Here is a 7,090-nt window from a genome sequence, read left to right as displayed (position 1 = left end):
AAATCAGAACAATAGGGGAACAACAGCCAAGATGGGGCAGATCAGAGGGCTATTAAGGTTGAGAGAGAGATTTCTTTTTTAACATCAGGAAGATGTAAGTATCCTCATAAGGAGGAAAGAACCACTAGTGAGCAAGAGACGGAAAATTTAGGAGAGAGGAAGTTATTCATTACCCAGAGGTAGAGAGAGGATTTATTCAGCACTGAGCAGGAGCCAACTCTCTACTGCGAGATACAGGACTTCTATAGACAGATAGAGACAAGGAATCTTTCATTTCTCATATCAGCCATGAACATTTAATACAACCTACCTTCTAGAACTTGGGAGTTTACTAACTTGTCCAAGTCCCACATTTGATAAGTAGCAGGGCTGGGAGATCAAACTAATATTCTTTAGTTCCAGAGCCCATGTACTTTCCACTTAATCAAGACATCACAACTTGGAAGGTTCCTCCTTGCTGAAGAGGGAAAAAAAGAAAAAAAGAATGTTGGGGGGAAAAAAAAAGAGAAATGGTGAAGTAAAAAGCATTGTTAAGGGCAAATCCAGGTGAGCCTGAGCTAATCCCTGAGCATTCTGAGAGAACAATCTTACCTTACCTGCAGTTACACACTCAACTGTGGCCACGTGCTGGGTATTTTCCATTTGCCCACCACATCTGCTCTCCATTCCCTCGATCTTGCTTATAAGGCTGACCTCATGAGCAATGTAACTGGCTCATTTGCCCTCTGGCCTCTGGCTGGGTCCTGCTGAGGGAGGCAGTGGCTGGAGATGGGAGGGCAAAAGGAGAATGGGGACACAGATTGATGGCAGGGGGTCTCCTGGCAACAACGACATAGACTGATTACACCCTTGCACCAAAGGCCACAGCTCCAGTCAGGCCGCCCTTTCCTACAACTGTTGCCAACATGTTTTCTGGTCTCCCCTAGCTCACCCACACCGCCATTAAACTCCCTCCTGCTACCCTGTCTGAGTGCGCCGTCTGGGTCCTGCCCAAGCCCCAACAGGCTACATGGTCCCATATGTTCCGGGATTGCTTTTCACAATACATTAACATAGTCATTCCCACATGCATACATTTCCCCACAAAATTAAACAGCACATTAACTTATGTATGTCAACCAACTGCAAGGTCTTCAGAATGAAAAAAATCGAGGCATTTTTCACATGAGAGAGTTCTAAGCTGAACCTTGAAGTTCAGTATCAATTTAATCCTCAAACCCAAAATAACTTAAGAATCAATGATGCTTACTCATGAACCTCAATATTCTCGAGTCTTCTAAAAATGCCCTAATGAAACAAATCCTGGATTTGACTGTCCCAGGTTCAGAAGCGGAGAGAAACGCACCGCAACTGAAGCTACAATTCAGTTCAAGTTCAAAGCTCTTTCCAGTTCTGGTCTTGGAAGAGAAGATAAGCCAAGCTTTCTGTTCTGATTCACACTCTGTGATAAAAACTTAATTTAAAATATTAATTGGTTTTTCTAAAAGGTGATGAAAAAAATGCATGCCCTCAGAATTGCTGCTTCCCTGTCTTCTCATTCGTTCACCTTAGCCTTTCATCAGTATCATTCACTTACTCTGGGAAGGTGAAACCTCCTAAGTTTTTATGTTAATATGTAGCTTCTTCCTCGGGCTCTGAGCTAGCACTGCTAGGCGTTGGTCAGACTCCTCTGCCCTGGGGACGGCACCCTCTGCATCATGGGTAAGCAGAGCAGGGAGTGCGGAGTCCTGACACTAGTAGTCCACCTACTGGAAATCACCCACCCACGCTTAAGACCCCAAGCCAGTCACCACCTCATTCTTTCTTTCTACCTGGGCTCCTGTTCACTTCGTTGGTAAGATAATGGGTTGAAAATAGAGCAATAGTTTGCAATTTTTTTCAGCTATGGGGTTTGCATTAAAGAAACAGTGTAGTCCCGAGGGTTGGTGGCTATGTTTATAGAAATCCAGTCCACAGGGAGTGTTCAGTGTACACATGGCTTCTTGGAGGCTTTGCAGTAACTCCATAGCCCCCTGGGAACATTTACTACATGTTTAAGACACATTAACCAAGTGTTAGCCCCTCGGGACTCCGATATCCCCTTGAGTTCCAGGGTGTTGGTTGTCGTGCGAATGCGGAAGACCTCACATTCATATAAAGACCCGGCAGGTGAGAATCTCAACATCTTTCCACCCTGGGGTTGGCCCAGACCAACTCTCAGTTGGCCCAGACCTGAACTCTTGGAGGTATAAATACTTATCTAGAACCAAGACCTAATCCACTCAAGAATCAGGGGTCAGGTTTTCCCACTTCGAACCTCAGATCTAACCAAAGCTCAGATTTGAATCCCAAGACGGAGATTCTAGAGGGGAGCCCTAAAGAGGCTCTGTAGGCAAGGTTTACCTGGTATCAAAGAATAAGTCCCATCACAGGTCACAGTTCACACATCCACCCCCGGATTTGCCCTAGATCTCTGGCAGGTCAGCAGATACTAAGATCTACTTAAATAGCTCTCACTTAATATATCTCACTTAAAAAAATCCCTATTTTATGGGACTAGATTTTTTGGGGGGGGGTGTACTAGATTCTTAATCACAGTTCAAGGTATGGTCCATCCAGGTGTCCAAAAGCCTGAATTCTTCTTTGGGATTTCCAGAATAGCTTTGTCGACCAAAAGGAAAGACACCTACTAGGTCAGTTAGCTTAAGTGTTAAACACAGTGCCATCCAGAGGCACAGGCATGGCTGCGATCACCTCCAGAAGCCCTTCCATCTCTGTCCAATACCACGAGCACGAGGGTGGTGATCTGGAACCCTACTCTCCTAGCCAGGACTTGCCTCAAGACACACGCGAAAAACACCAGACTCAAGTTTTCTCTGAAGCTGCCAGACAACCACCCAGCAGCACCCTCCCCCCACCCTGAACTGTAAGTCTCAGGGCCACTGTCACCACCATCTGTTCAGTCCTAAGACACAGACTCTGGGGCTCCTAAAGCATCTTACGAAAACAGATCCAATAGTTGTCCAGGGAAGGGCTGAGGAGGGAGCGGGGAGAGACAGACACTCCCAGAGCCCCACAGAAATGAGCAAAGCTTGATCATCTCACCCCTGTTCAAAAGTCCCCTACCTTTGGCCAGGAGTTTCCATGGAAACCTCATAAGTTCTATCTATAGGAAGAGAAAAAAATTTAAAAAAAGCATCCTGAGGTATGTATGAATTAGCTCCAAGGAAGGCAGGCAGAGGAGGAGGGAGTAGGGGGGACTTATGTGGGAAGAAACAGAGCCGATCATTACTCTGATACATAGAAAAGGCTTGTTGAAAACCCAGCTGCCTTCAGCCACAGAATCAGGACAGAGGTGGGGTGGACCGGCAGGTATGAGGTATGAGGGGCTCTGAGGTGGTCAAACATTAGCACATGGAAGTGACTATAAAGGAAAGGGGGGACCTCGAGTCAACTCATGAAAGGATTTCAGGTGAAAGATTTTTCCACCTCGGGCTACCTGCAAAGAGTCAGTCAGCCTGTCACTCATACTGCTATGTCTGAGCCCCTCAAAAATCAAGTCTTCAGATAATAATAAAGTCTCTAGAGAGATCTAGTACATCCTTGTCTTATAAAGCTGCACTGCTTTGGGTCCCCTGTAAGGAAAGGCTCTGTTAAACTCTTTTCCTCCTAATCTTGATTTCAAGACGAAGTTTGAGTCAGGAGGGAGTTTCTGAGTCTTAAATGTCATGCAATTTGCTTTTTAAAAATAGACCATGAGGATCAAAGAACTAAATGTAGGAGCTAAAGCTATAAAACACAGACATAAATCTTTGTGTCCTTGGATTAAACAATGGCTTCTTAGACGTGACACCAAAAGCACAAGCGATAAAAGACAAATAAATTGGACATCATCAAAATTAAAGACTTCTGTGCTTTAAAAGACAACCCAGAGAACCGGAGGACATGCAAATTGTATGTCTGGTAAGGAACTTATATTTAGAATATATAAAGAGCTTCTATGACCCAATAATGTAGATGCCACTCTTAGGCAACAGACTAGGGCAATGGAAAGTTGATCATGGCAATAGGGCACAGAGTTACTGTGACCTCTGCCTGAATACAAAGAGGCCAAGTAAGCAGTCCACCTCTAAATATCGGCAGGCTCTAATTAACCAATGCGCTACTTACAATCAGGCACAGCTGCCAAAAAATCCCAAAAAACAAAAAAGAAAAAGAAAGGGAAATTCCATCTATTCCCATACCTCCTTACCTTTCCCCTTTAAATATGGCTCCACCCATTGCTCATCGAGGACAATCTCTGCTCTGCCATCCTGCCCGCTGCTCCCTTGTGCTGTACTCAACAAACTTCTATCTCCTTTGTTCTGCCTGAGGCAAATCCTTTCACTGCCCAAGTCGGAGTTTCTACTCAACAGGGACACCCCACATTTGGCCACATTTGGTGATCCCCATCCGATGGGGGGAGACACCACAAATAATAACAAGACAAAAGAAATGGGAGATGGATCTGAATAGACATTTCTCCAAAAACGACAAACAAGTGGCCAGAAAGTACATTAAAAATTAACATCATTACCAATCCGAGAAATATAAGTCAACACACAATGAGACACCACTTCGCACCCAGGACAACGTAAGAGTGAAAAATGATGACAGCAAGTATCAGTAAGGGTGTGGAGGAACTGGAATGCTTCTACAGTGCCGGTGGGAATACAGAAAGGCGTAGCCACCTTGGAGAAGAGTCTAGCATTTCTTCCAGAGTTTGTATCAAGTACCCAGAGGATCCAGCAATTCCACTCCCAGGGATATACCCACAAGAAAGGAAAACATGCATCCACACAGACACTTGCCCTCAGAGCCACACAACTCACGATGGCCAAAAAGTAGGAACAACCCAAATGTTCATCAACTGATGATGACACAAATGAAATGTGGCGTAAGCACACAATGGAAGGCCATCCAGCCATAAAAAGGAATGAAGTACAGACACGCTACAGCACATGCAAACCTTGAAAACACTGTGAAAAATGAAAGAAAGAAGCTAGTCACAAAAGGAAACATATCGTGTGATTCCTCCGATAAGAAAAGTCCAGAATAAGCATATCCATAGAGAAGGAAAGAAAATTAGTGGTTGTGTAGGGCTGGGAAGATTGGCGGGAATCAGCAAATGACTGTTAATGGGTACAGGGCTTCTTTCTTTTCTTTTTTTTTTTTTTAAAGATTTTACTTATTTATTTGACAGAAAGAGATCACAAGTAGGCAGAGAGGCAGGCAGAGAGAGAGGGAGGAAGCAGGCTCCCTGCTGAGCAGAGAGCACAACGGAGCTCAATCCCAGGACCCCGAGATCACGACCCGAGCCGAAGGCAGAGGCTTTAACCCACTGAGCCACCCAGGCGCCCCTACAGGGCTTCTTTCTTGGGTGATAAAATGGTCTAAAATGGAGTGGGATGCTGGGTGCACAACTCAGGGGCGGGTTTAAAAAAAAACCGGATTCTACACTTTAAATGGGTTAAGTGGGAAGCCTGCTTCTCCCTCTGTCCCCCTCCTCCACTCATGAACCGGATTCTACACTTTAAATGGGTTAAGTGGGAAGCCTGCTTCTCCCTCTGTCCTCCTCCTCCACTCATGCTTTCTTGCACGTGTACTCTCTCTCTGTCAAATAAATAAAATCTTGAGAGAGAGAGAGGGTCTGAGAGAGAACAAGCAGTGGAGAAGGAGAACCACGCTTCCCATTGAGCAGAGAGCCCAATGTGGGGCTCGATCCAAGGCCCCCGGGATCATGACCTGAGCTGAAGGCAGCTGCTTAACCGACTGAGCCACCCAGGCATCCCAAATAAAATCTTTTTTTAAAAAAAGCCTAGGGGCGCCTGGGTGGCTCAGTGGGTTAAAGCCTCTGCCTTCAGCTCAGGTCATGATCTCAGGGTCCTGGGATCGAGCCCTGTATCAGGCTCTCTGCTCAGCGGGGAGCCTGCTTCCTTCTCTCTCTCTCTCTCTCTCTCTCTCTGCCTGCCTCGGGCTTCCTGCTCAGCAGGGAGTCTGCTTCTCCCTCTCTTTCTCTCTCTCCCTCTGCCCATCACCAGTGCTCATTCTCTCTCATAAATAGATAAAAATATTTTTTAAATGAAATAAAATAAAGCCTATAACATACTAATCCTGTCTTTATTCAAAATCTTGATATTTTGCTCACCGTGGACTTTTTCACATTGCTACTATTTCAAAAAAATCTATTGCATTAAAATATTATTTACCTTCATTACGGAGTAATTGGCCACCTCCTGAGATTTTGTGCCTGAGGCAAGTGCTTCAGGGACCTTACCCTAGGGAGGGCCCCGATGGTGGGCTTGGTAACAAAAAAGTCCTCATTGAATGGAGAGAAGAAGGGAGTTGGGGGAAATCAGAGGGGGAGACGAACCATGAGACACTGTGGACTCTAAGAAACAAGCTGAGGGTTTTGGAGGGAAGGGGGCGGGAGACTGGGTGAGCCTGGTGGTGGGTATTAAGGAGGGCACGGATTGCATGGAGCGCTGGGTGTGGTGCATAAATGATGACTCTTGGAACACTGAAAAAAATAAAATAAAATTTAAAAAATAAAAATACAAAAAAATAATAAGAACTTTAAAAAACCTAAAGAGCCTTAAGTGATCCCCCCCTCCCCCAGCATCCTCCCACATTTCCTCAGTTCCCTCCTCCTCTCTAGCCCACCTGAGCTGTTAGCTGCTTCGTGAACTCTCTGATGCTGTTCTCCTGCTCCTTCGCACACACTTCCTCCCACTGGCTTCACGTGTGCGGGCGTGCACATGTGGGAGACCACATGTGTACGCGTGTGTAATCACAAATAAAAAAGACGATGTAAAACTAACAGTGAGCAACTATTCCAATTTTCAAACGAATGAGAAGGAAAGAAAGCATATTCTACAAATGACAGTCTGGTGAACGGAAACGGATCTCTAGTGGAATTACAGAAATTTATTCCTCCACAAGATGATTTTATGAACATTCAGGAAGCAAAGCGGTTACCAGCAGCCGCCAGCAAAGTTTCACTAGAACCAAGGAATGTCAAATGAATTTCACCGCCTTTTTGGATGGTTCTTAGACTATGTTAAAGATAAGA

Source organism: Neovison vison, chromosome 7, assembly GCF_020171115.1.
Source record: "Neovison vison isolate M4711 chromosome 7, ASM_NN_V1, whole genome shotgun sequence".
Taxonomy (NCBI): Eukaryota; Metazoa; Chordata; class Mammalia; order Carnivora; family Mustelidae; genus Neogale; species Neogale vison.
The sequence above is the reverse complement of the archived record's forward strand: the minus strand, read 5'-3'. Positions refer to the sequence as shown.